We start from the raw sequence: 11,135 nt of genomic DNA, 5'->3' as shown, positions 1-11,135 counted from the left end.
AATTTCCTTGAGGAACGACTCCACTATAATGCCAAAAATGTATACTGTTAATCTTTCCCCCAGTCTTTCCTGAAGGGATCTATGGATCTTTACCAGAGGATCTGTGCACTGGGGGAAAGGAAACAATCAGATCTTACTGGACACTGGCTCTGAACTGACACTAATTCCAGAAGACCCAAAATATCTCTGTGGTCACCAAAGTAAAAGCTTATAAAAGTCAGGTGGTCAATGGAGTTTCAGCCCAGGTCCACTTCACAATAGGCCCAGTAGGCCAACCAAACCCAGTGGGTCAACCAAAATAACCCAGTTTTGGAACTCATAATTAGAATAGATATACTCAACATCTGACAGAATTCCCACATTAGTTTTCTGACTTGTAGAGTTCAGATTGTTATGGTGGAAAGCCACTGGAACTGCCTTTACCTAGGAAAATAGTAAACCAACAGCAACACATTCCTAGAGGGATTGCAGAGATCAGTGCTACCATCAGGATTTAAAAAAAATGCACAGAGGATGAGTCCCATCACATCCCCTTCAATAAGTCTATTTGACTTGTACAAAAGACAGATGGATCTTGGTGAACTACTGTAAGTTTAAGGATGTGGTGACTTCAATTGCAGCTGCTATACCAGATGTGGTTTCACTGCTTTGAGCAAATTAACACATCCCCTAGTACCCGATACGCAGCTATTGATCTGGCAAAAGCCTTTTTCTCCATCCCCGTCACTTAAGCCCACCAGAAGCAGTTTGCTTTCAGCTGGCAAAGCCAGCAAGAGACCTTCACTGTTCTACCTCAGGAGTATATCAACTCCCCAGCCCTATGTCATAATTTAGTTCATAGAGCTCTTGATCACCTTTCCCTCTACAAGATACCACACTGGTCTATCACACTGATGATATTAGACTGATTAGATCTAGCAAGAAGTACTCTAAACTGATTAGGGAGACATTTGTGTGTCAGTGGGTGAGAAATCAATCTGACAAAAATGGAGGGGTCCAGTGGTGTGGGGCAGGTCAAGATACCCCTTCCAACATGAAGAAAAAGTTGCTTCATCTAGCCCCTCTTACAATCAGAAAAAGAGGCACAACACTTAAGGGCCTCTTCAGATTTGGAGCAACATATTCTTCATTAGGGCATGCTACGCCAGCCATTTACCAAGTAACCTGAAGAGCTGCTAGTTTCAAGTGGGGCCCAGAATAAAAGAAGGCTCTGCAACATGTCCAGGCTGCCATGCAAGCTGCCAGGCTACTTGGGTCATATAATCTGGCAGATAAGAGTTACCAAGCAACCCCACTGCCCATTATGAGCTGGGTGCTATCTTACCCATGAAGCCATAAGGTTGGGTATACACAGCAGGACTCCATCATCAAATGGAACTAGTATATACATGACTGAATCCAAAAAGGTCCTGTGGCATAAATAAGTTACATGAAGAAGTGGCTCAAAAGCGATGGTCCTTAGTCCTGCTACACTGCCTTCTCCCTCCCAGGTTGCACCTATGACCTCACGAGGAATTTCCTATGGTCAACTGACAGAAGGAGAGAAGACTCGGGTCTCGTTTACAGATGATTCTGCACAATATGCAGGCACCACTCAAAAGTGAATAGGAGCAACACAACAGCCCTTTCTGGGACATCCTTGAAGGACAGTGGTAAAGGAAATCCTCCCAGTGAACAAACCTTTAGACAGTATACCTATTTGTTCACTTTGCTTGGGAGAATAAATGGTCAGATATGCAATTATATATCGATTCATGGGCTGTCGCCAGTGGTTTGACTGGATGGTAAAGGATATAAAAGGGACATGAAAACACAATTGGAAAATTGGTGACAAAGAAATCTGGGGAAGAAATACATTACTAGATCTCTGTATATGGGCAAAAAATATGGAGATATTTGTGAATGCTCCATGTGATGCTCATCCAAGAGTGACCTCAGCAGAGAAAGATTTTAATAATAGATACTTGTCCTGTAGATCTTGTCAGCTTTTTTTTCCAGCCAGCCCCTGTCATCACCCAATGGGATCATGAACAAAATGGCTATAACTAACAGGGATGGAGGTTATGCATGGGCTCAGTAACATGGACTTCCATTCACCAAGGCTGACCTGCCTATGGCCATAACTGAGTGCCCAACCTGTCAGCAGCAGAAACCAACACTGAATCTCTGATATCACATCATTCCCTGGAGTAATCATCCAGCTATCTGGTAGAAAGTTGACTGCATGGTATCCCTTCCATTATAGAAGGGGCAGGGTTTTGTTTTTACTGGAACAGATACGTACTTTGGATATTGATTTGCCTTCCTTTAATGTGATGTTTCTGCCAAAACTACCATCTGTGGACTTACAGAATGTCTTATGCACTGTCATGATATTCCACACAATATTGCTTCTGATCAAGGAACTCACTTCACAGTAAATGAGGTGTAGCAATGGGCTGGGGTTCACTGAATTCCCTGGTCTTACTATGTTCCCCACCATCCTGAAGCAACTGACTTGACAGAACAGTAGAATAGCCTTTTGAGGACTTAGTTATAGCACCAGTTCGATGCCAATACCTTGCAGGGCTGGAACAAGGTTTCCAGAAGGCTGTGTATGCTCTGAATCAGTGTTCAATATATGATGTTATTTCTTCCATAACCAGAATTCATAGGTCCAGAAATCAAGGGATGGAAATGGGAGTAGCAGTATTCACTATTACTCTTAATGACTCACTAGCAAAATTTTTGCTTCCTGTTCTTGCAACTTTATGTCTGCTGGCCTAGAGGTCTTAGTTCCAAAGGAAGGAATGCTTTCACCAGGAGACACACAAAGATTCCATTGAACTAGAAGTTAAGACTGCCACCTGGCCACTTTGGACTCCTTGTGTCTCTGAATCAACAGGCAAAAAAGGGAGTTACTGTGCTGTTTTGGATGAATGATTCTGACTGCTAATAGGATATTGGACTGCTACTCCACAATGGAGGGTAGGAAGAGTATGTCTGGAATAGAAAAATCCCTCAGTATTTCCATGCTTTGTGATTAAGGTCAAGAGAAAACTACAAAAACCCAATCCAGGAAGAACTACTAATAGCCCAAACCCTTCAAGAACAAAGGTTTTGGTCACCTCATCAGGTAAACAATTATGACCAGCTAAGGTGCTTGACAAAGACAAAAGGAATACAGAATGGGTAGTAGAAGAAGGTAGTTATAAACACCAACTATGACTCCATGACAAGTTGCAGAAATAAGCACTGTAATTGTCATGAGTTTGTTTCTTCTTATTTTGTTGAGAATATGTCTGCATGTGTATTAGTGTGTATATGTGTATCTCTATTTTATTCCTTCTCTTATTCCCCTATTCTGTAACATAAAATGTATTGGCTTTATAATACCTAAGGATTGCTCATTTTACATCATAGTATTTAGGTTATAGGATATCAAGAATAGTCAACAACACTCAAGGACTTTACCTCCTCTTCTAGAGAAGGGTGCATTTTCAATTATATGCAGGATAGTTGTATTGTCTTAAATGAAATTATGCTTGTTACTATCTTCATTTGGAGAGTAAGTATGGTTTATTTATTTATTTATATATTTTTAAAGATTTTATTTATTTATTTGACAGAGAGAGAGATAGCAAGAGCAGGAACACAGCAGGGGGAGTGGGAGAGGGAGAAGCAGGCTTCCTGCTGAGTAGGGAGCCCAGTATGGGACTCGATCCCAGGACCCTGGGATCATGACCTGAGCCGAAGGCAGTCGCTTAACGACTGAGCCACCCAGGCGCCTGAGAGTAAGTATGGTTTAAAGAGATGCTTATAGGTGACAAGTTGATAAGAGTGAACTTGTGATGGTTAATTTTAAGTGTCAACTGGCTTGATATTTGGTAAAACATTATTCTAGGTGTCTCTATGAAGGTGTTTTTGGATGAGTTTAACCTTTAAATCAAGAGATTAAGTGAAGCAGATTGCCCTCTCTAATATGGGTGGGCCTCATCCAATCAATCAAAGGCCCAAATAGAACTGAAAGGCTGACCTTCAAGTAAATAAGAGGGAATTCCTCCTGCCTGACTGCCATTGAGCTGGCCCATCAGCTTTCTACTGCCATCAGACTCAGATTCAAACATCAGCTCTTTGGGGTCTCCAGCTTGCCATCCTTTGTGCTAAAACTACACCATCAACCCTCCTGGTTCTTGGGCTTTTAGACTCAAACTGGAACTGGAACTATGCCATTAGCTCTCCTAGATCCCCAGCTTACTGACAGCAGATTTTGGAACTTTTTGGCCTCCATAATCGTATAAGCCAATTCCTTATAAAAAAAAAGAGAAAAGAAAAGAAAACAACAGAATACATATATTGTACAATCTCATATATATCGTACTGATTCTGTTTCTTTGTAGAACCCTAATACATGGAATTGCAGGGCTGGTTAATTCAGTAGCACAAAAGTATTAGGGAGAAGATTCTGTCACCTTCTCATTCTGCCATCTTAACATCCTGCTTGTCATCTTATGCTGGTTCCTCTCATGGCCCAAGTGGCTGCAAAAGCTATAGACATCACTTCTTCTTCCAGCCACACTGAGAGTTGGAATAATGTTACTAGTTTTTTTTTAAAAGATTTTATTTATTTATTTGTCAGAAATATAAAGAGAGAGAGAGAAAGAGAGAGAGAGAGAGAACAAGCAGGGGGAGTGGCAGACAGAGAGAGAAGCAGGCTCCCCTCTGAGCAAGGAACCCGATGCAGGACTAGATCCCAGGACCCTTGGGATCATGACCCAAGCCAAAGGCTTAACCAACTGAGCCACCCGGGCATTCCAATGTTACTGTTTTTTAACATGTTTCTTTTTAAAAGCAAGTCTTTGGGAGAAATAACCCTAGGAGATTTCCCCTCATCAAAGGATGAAATGAAAATTGGCCAGAAAGATCACATGCCTCTTCTTATTACTGTCTCTAGAGAACAGAATAAAATTACAATGACTGGCTAAGAGTAGTCAGATTTATCCCCTTGAGACAAGGGATCTGAGTGACTTTGCCTGAGCCGATGGCTACACAGCAGGTGAACAACTGAGCAAGTTTTAACAGCAAGAAAGATGGGGAAAATAAACTTGAAAGTAAATACCAGGATCTGCTCTAAGTATCCCGCCGTAGGATAGCTCCATTTCCATGTAGATGGGAAGTTTGAAATTTATTTCCTACTGGTTCTGAACCTCAAAATCAGATTTTCCCACTAAGTGATTAAGAGCTGATAGAGTCCACAGCTCAGCTGTGTAGAGTCTCCACCCACCCCTTCAAGTTTGAAGCACTCACTCCACCAGCTGTTGGGACTATTGGCACCTTCAGCTTTTATCTGATTCCTCCTTGAGAACTGACTTCAGCTGAAGAAAGAATCCTCATTCATCAGGTTGCACTGGGGTGGAAATAGAAGACTGGCCCATCCAGAAAAAGAAAGGAGCAGCCCCCTTTGCCTCAGTGCTAAGGTCATCCCAGCTTCAGACTTCCCTATAGCTTTGGTTGAGGTCTTTATTATGACATCATTTTAGCTCAATCTCTCCTTTCACCCAATCCTGCTTTCTTCACTCACCTCCTTCCACCCCACCCCAGGTATAGATGCCAAGAGCCCTCCCAAATAAACTTCCCATATGCAAATCTCAGAGTCTGTTTTAGGGAAAATCCAACCTGCTCAGGAGCAGACCACAGAGGGGACTGGGCCACAGTAGGTGGGATATTCAGGTATGCTCCCTAGTGAAGACATCTCCAGAGCAGGAATTGTATCTGTGGTGAAATACATTACAATATCTGTAACCTCTGTTTGTCTTAATTGGTATATAAAAGATCAATTTTTTTCCTAATCTAGCTGTAGAGATAGATACATTTTTTAAAAAATGTCTAAAAAAAGCACACAAGTAGATTTCTAAAGAAAAGCTTTAAGCAAAGGATTTGCAAATGCTATTATTTTCTCCCTTTGTGCTGATATCTTTCATAAAAAGGTATGGCCATCTTTGCATAAATTGCTTTAAAAACAGTGATCAAACATTAGATTCATCCGCCCCATCAGAAGGCAACATCATTACTAGGCAGTGCCCTGGATTTCAGAACCCATTTGGAGATTTTTCAAAGGATCTCCCACAAATAACACCTAAAATGTACAAGGCACAGTCTTGGAGATACAAAAAGAGTAAGATACACTGCCTTAAGGAGCTTATACCCTACTGGAATAGACAAAGAAGTGGAAAAAATGTAGTGTGAAAAGTGCATTAAGGGTGAGGGTATTATGAGATGACCAGGTATGTTACCTCATTCAGCCTACAGAATAGGAGAGGCTTACCAGAAATAAGTCAGAAGTGCACTTAGCAGAAGGTACACTTGCAAGGAGGAAAAGAGTTCCTGCAAGAGAGGAACATATGCATAGGCCCACATATAAGACCAAACAGGAATCATTCTAAAAACTGAAGTATTATCACCATATTCCCAGGACCCAGAAACAGTGCCTGACAAATGCTGAATCCTCAATCAATATTTGCTAGGTAGATGAATGAATAAATGGAGTAGTTGCACTCAGTTGACACATCGAGTATAAGGAAGGAAAGGGGTAAGAAATGATGTTGGAAGGGTACATAGGTATCAGATCATGGAGAGTCTTCCTAATATGTCAACTTAAAGGGTTTAAACTTTATTCTGGAAGATATAGAAAATTTAAAAATTCAAGCATGGTGGCCATGGGCAGAGTTGCTGACAATCATGCACAGGATAGATTTACAGGCACAATTAAGGTAGGTAGGTAAAGAAACCACCACAGGAATGCAGGCAAGAAGCAGCAGGGGCTTGAGAAAGGTGACAGAAACAGGGAAATCATAAAAGTCAATGATTCGTGGAGATATTTTCAAAGTACTATGAACAAGACTCGGGTAACATTTTCGATGTAGGTCTTTGGTGAGATACAAACACCATTTGCTTTGAAAAATCCTAGGAATTTTGTTGGCCATTTAGTGTCGACCATGCAATGTCAGTTAGTCAGCTGTCCTAACTGATCCTATCTCTAAAAGAGAAACCTTCACCAAGTCGTTACAATCCCAAATAGTACCATATGTTCTCTGGTTTTCTCTGTTCTAACCCCTTCCATTTCCATGGTAACCCATGTAATAAAGGTAAAAGAAAGAAAGATTTCTGGTGTCTGTATTTTTCAGGGCTCTCATTTTTCTTTGATGCTTCAGAAAGTAGTGCTTGGCACCAATTTTAATTATTCTGAGGAAATAACAAGTCAACTAAATATTACCAAGAGGGAAAGATAAATTTTGTACCTTTCCTAATCTATATTCTTCTTCAAAGGAAGCCATAGCTAAACCCAAACTCAGATATTTATAGACCTTAAAATGTTCCCAAGAATGATAAGCTGGGATTTACAAAAGCAACAGGAAGCCGGCTGGCCACTCAATGTTATGCCACCTTGAAGAGATGATCACAGATAGTAAAGACAATGGAGGAGGGAAAAAAGTAAAACTTTTGTTCTCTTCCAAGTTCACTCCGGTTGTCTGGTTTCAATATTAGATCTTCTTATGAGTTATACCAGCCCTCTATAGTCAGTCTCAGGAATCTGCAAACTTAATTTTTTGATACTCCTACATAATGTCATTTATCAATAAGTTTGAGATGGAGTAGAAGACAACAATTTCAAAGAAAGGTATGATGTGAGCTAGAAAAATGTATCACCATTATTTTAGTCACATATTACCCACTTTTCTCACAGATAGGTTCACAGTAAAATGGATAGTGAAGGAGCAAGAATAAAAACTTTTCAACCCTAGACCGAAGGCTATCTTATATATGTTAATATTTTCATTCCCTTTGTTAAAAATGTGTATTAAGTGAGGTTGAAACATCTGGGGGTATCAGGCACCAGGTAGCATTATCAAATAGAAGTGTGTCACATCCATTCAAAACAGTGAGATCTGCCCAGCAGCATCAGGTTGGACCCTATAGCATTTCTTCCACACGCCCTGCTTCCAATTGCCTTGTCTACCTTGCTGACTCCTATTATTTGGATCCAATTTGGGGTTTCTAGTGTCTTTTCTATTTGATCCTTGGCATTGCTCCTTCAATAACACAGTAATTGCCTCTGAAACTACTACATTGCTACCTTCCCCTTACATTAAGTTTGAAGACACCAGCAGATCTCCAGGATTGACTGCTACATGCCCAATGTCTGGTGTTGCTATAGTTTGTACAGTACATGATATTAGAATCCATCAATGAGCCACGGAGAATATACACATTAAGACTGGGCATTCAAAACTGGATTGTGATGAGGGTTACCCAATGTACAAATTTGCTAAAAATCATTAAACTATACACTGAGAATGGGTGAATCTTATGATATGTAAATTACACCTCAGTAAAGCGTGAAAGAAAAAGTTTGATCAGATAATGGAAGTAGGTAGCACAAGTTTGGACCGACACTGAACCCAACCAAAAAACAGGTAAAAAGAGAGGGTGCTATCATCATGACAAGGGCTGACCACACAGAAAAATCAGTTCACTGGGGCAAATCATAGGATCTGTTAGCTACATCAGTTCCCAGTCACAGGAAGATTGGGGAATTACTAAAAACCCAGTAAAAGATAGCATTGTTGTTGGTGTTGGTGATTCATCATAGTTACCATTGGGATCCCAAGATCAGGTCCCAGTTGCCGAGAAGAGCATTGCAACAAGGAATTTACATTTGTCCATTTGAGCTTTAGTGTGCAAAAAACTCTGTTTAATTTAAGGACACACAAAAAAATGATTTGTTACAAAGGTATGAGGTCCTTTATAGAGCCAAACAATAAAGCGTTGGATAGAACACCAAAAGAACCAGGACAGGGCTGGCAGCCTTGGGCGGCCCTCAGTTCCATGGCAAGACTGGGCTGTGGTGCTCATCTAAGGTCTTGAGTTCGAGTACCTAATGCACTCAGTGACCATTCCCCGCAACTGGTCCCAGGATGCAGAGGACATGAGCATTGGCCACTGGAGCTTCATGCTGCAGCACCACCCTGAGATCTTCATGTCCAGGGCAGCAGTGGCCATGGCCGAGCTGCCACAAAGCCGTCCCTGTAACCCAGGCCCCAAGCTGGCAGTGACTTCTACCTGCACTGCCTCTGCAAGAAGCGCATGTTGGTGGACCCTGGGTTCCAGAGGCGTGGCACGACGCCACTGCAGCTGCCACACTTGTGCACGCTCGGGTTCCAAGCACAAATATCAAGATTGCATTCACTGCCCTGTCCAACGAGAAGAGCAGGAGAAGGCACCCGAGTCCCCGAGTCCCTGGTGAGGCTGGAGCAGGCCCATGTCTCCTCTTCCGCCATGGATGTTCCAGACAAGGTGGCTCACCTCGTCCACCCCCACCCCTCCCGAGGGGGAACCACCAGTGCTGCAAACTGGCCCAGCCAGCCCCTGGGGAGCAGGGTCTTGGGGTACAAAAGGGGCCATGTAATACCATCTGACTTCAATTTCATGACCCACAACTCACAGCCAAAAAATGAAAAGGAAGCTTCTGGTAGAGACAGCCTAAAGGATGATGCAAAGTCCTTATTCCTACACATAATTAATCATACAAGCAATTACGATGTCTCCTGATAAACCACTCACTCTAAATGGAATTTATATGCACATCATTAAAAACGATCCATACTACAATGGCAGGCCGAATTCAATTGACCACAATGTCTCTCTGAATTGTTTTTGCATCAAAGTACCACGTTCCCAGGAAGAACCAGGCAAAGGCTCATTCTGGGGGATAGATCCTACCTCTGAAAGTAAATAAATAGAGTGGGCTTTTAGGACAAGACAGTCTAGGGCGTGCCTTGCTTCGGAATCCCTCTGGGAACCCTCTCCTAGCCTCTCCCAACCCCGCTGGAGCCGGTCTGCTCAGTCCTTCGGCGTCCAGACCCCTGAGAGCCGGTGGGGGGAAGGTTCACCGGATCCTGGAACCAGAGCCCGGTGCCTCACAGCGCGAACCGGCCGCGGTCCAGGAGTCCCGGGCTGTCCAGAGCACACCCGGCTCGCCCCTGTCTAGTCGGCCCGTTTCAGTAGCCCTGCAGCGGCAGCTGCTGCCCAGGACCAAGCCCCGTCACCTACACCTTCGCCGCCCCTGTGACCACCTCGACCTCCCAGCAGCTAGTCATGCAGACCGTTCACGCCGCCCACCGGACCCTGCGGTGCGGTGCCTGGCCCCAGCGTGGCCAGCCTGGCCCCAGGGAACACCGTTGCCTGGCAGGCCGCGGTCACTCCAGCGGCCATGCTGGCCCCTCCTAAGCCAGGGCCTCAAGATCTGTGTGCAGATCTCAAAGTAAAAGTGAAAGTAGAACCTATTCCTGTGATTAGCGGGGCCACACTAGGCGCCGCTAGCCGGGTCATTCAGATGGGACAGACCACCCCGTCCAGATGGTCGCCATAGTACAACAGGCACCCCCAGGTCGGCGCCAGCCACCAATAAAAACTGCACAGCAAAACGGGACTCACGTGGTGCCAGTAGGCGTCGTGGGCCACGGCCGGGAGAACGAGGCAGTGCGAGTGGTCTGACCGGCTGGCGACACGCGCGGGCGTCGGCGTCCCTGCCCACGAAGTGCCGGAGCGGCGACCAGTCGGAGCGGCGGGAGCAGAGCAGAAGTGGGTCGGGACCGCAGGCGACGAGAGCTTTGTCCGCGCCCGGCGCGTGGGAACGCTGCCGGCAGCCACGAGCGAGGCTCCACGTCCCACACTAGCCGCTGGGAGAGCTTTTCTTACTCGAAGGTCAACCTGTGGTGCGGAAACGAGACGCCGCCTCTCACCCACGCTCCCAGCGCGTTCTCTCCGCTTCACCTCGGCACTGGAGGCACAAAGCGCGTGGGGCCTTCAGTTAAAGACAGAAGTCACACCAGCACAAAGCCCCGCGCAAGGAAACCTGCTTCAGACATTGCCTCCCCTCCGCGCGCTCAGCTTTCAACTCCGAGGAAAGGTGTGCCCTTCCAGGTCCTTCGGAGGACGCGGGACGCCTGGAGCGAGCGGACCTGACAGGACCCTGGCCGGGGCCACCCCACCACCTTCAAGGGGGCCCGGGGGACCGGACACTATGTAAAACAGTATTCTGTTGTTCACATGTGGAATTGGAATATTTTGAAGTGTACTTTCTTTTTTTACAAAAT

General features: G+C 44.5%; 1 pseudogene; it reads left to right on the top strand.

Annotated features, from left to right (window-relative positions):
- The first annotated feature begins 8,917 nt into the window (after positions 1 to 8,917).
- LOC112814270 (forkhead box protein K2 pseudogene) lies at positions 8,918 to 10,715 on the top strand (annotated as a pseudogene).
- The last annotated feature ends 420 nt before the right edge of the window (positions 10,716 to 11,135 follow it).

Source organism: Callorhinus ursinus, unplaced genomic scaffold, assembly GCF_003265705.2.
Source record: "Callorhinus ursinus isolate GAN/ISIS: 27379988/994484 unplaced genomic scaffold, GSC_fseal_2.0 scaffold6, whole genome shotgun sequence".
Taxonomy (NCBI): Eukaryota; Metazoa; Chordata; class Mammalia; order Carnivora; family Otariidae; genus Callorhinus; species Callorhinus ursinus.
This window is presented reverse-complemented; position numbering and strand designations above follow the sequence as displayed.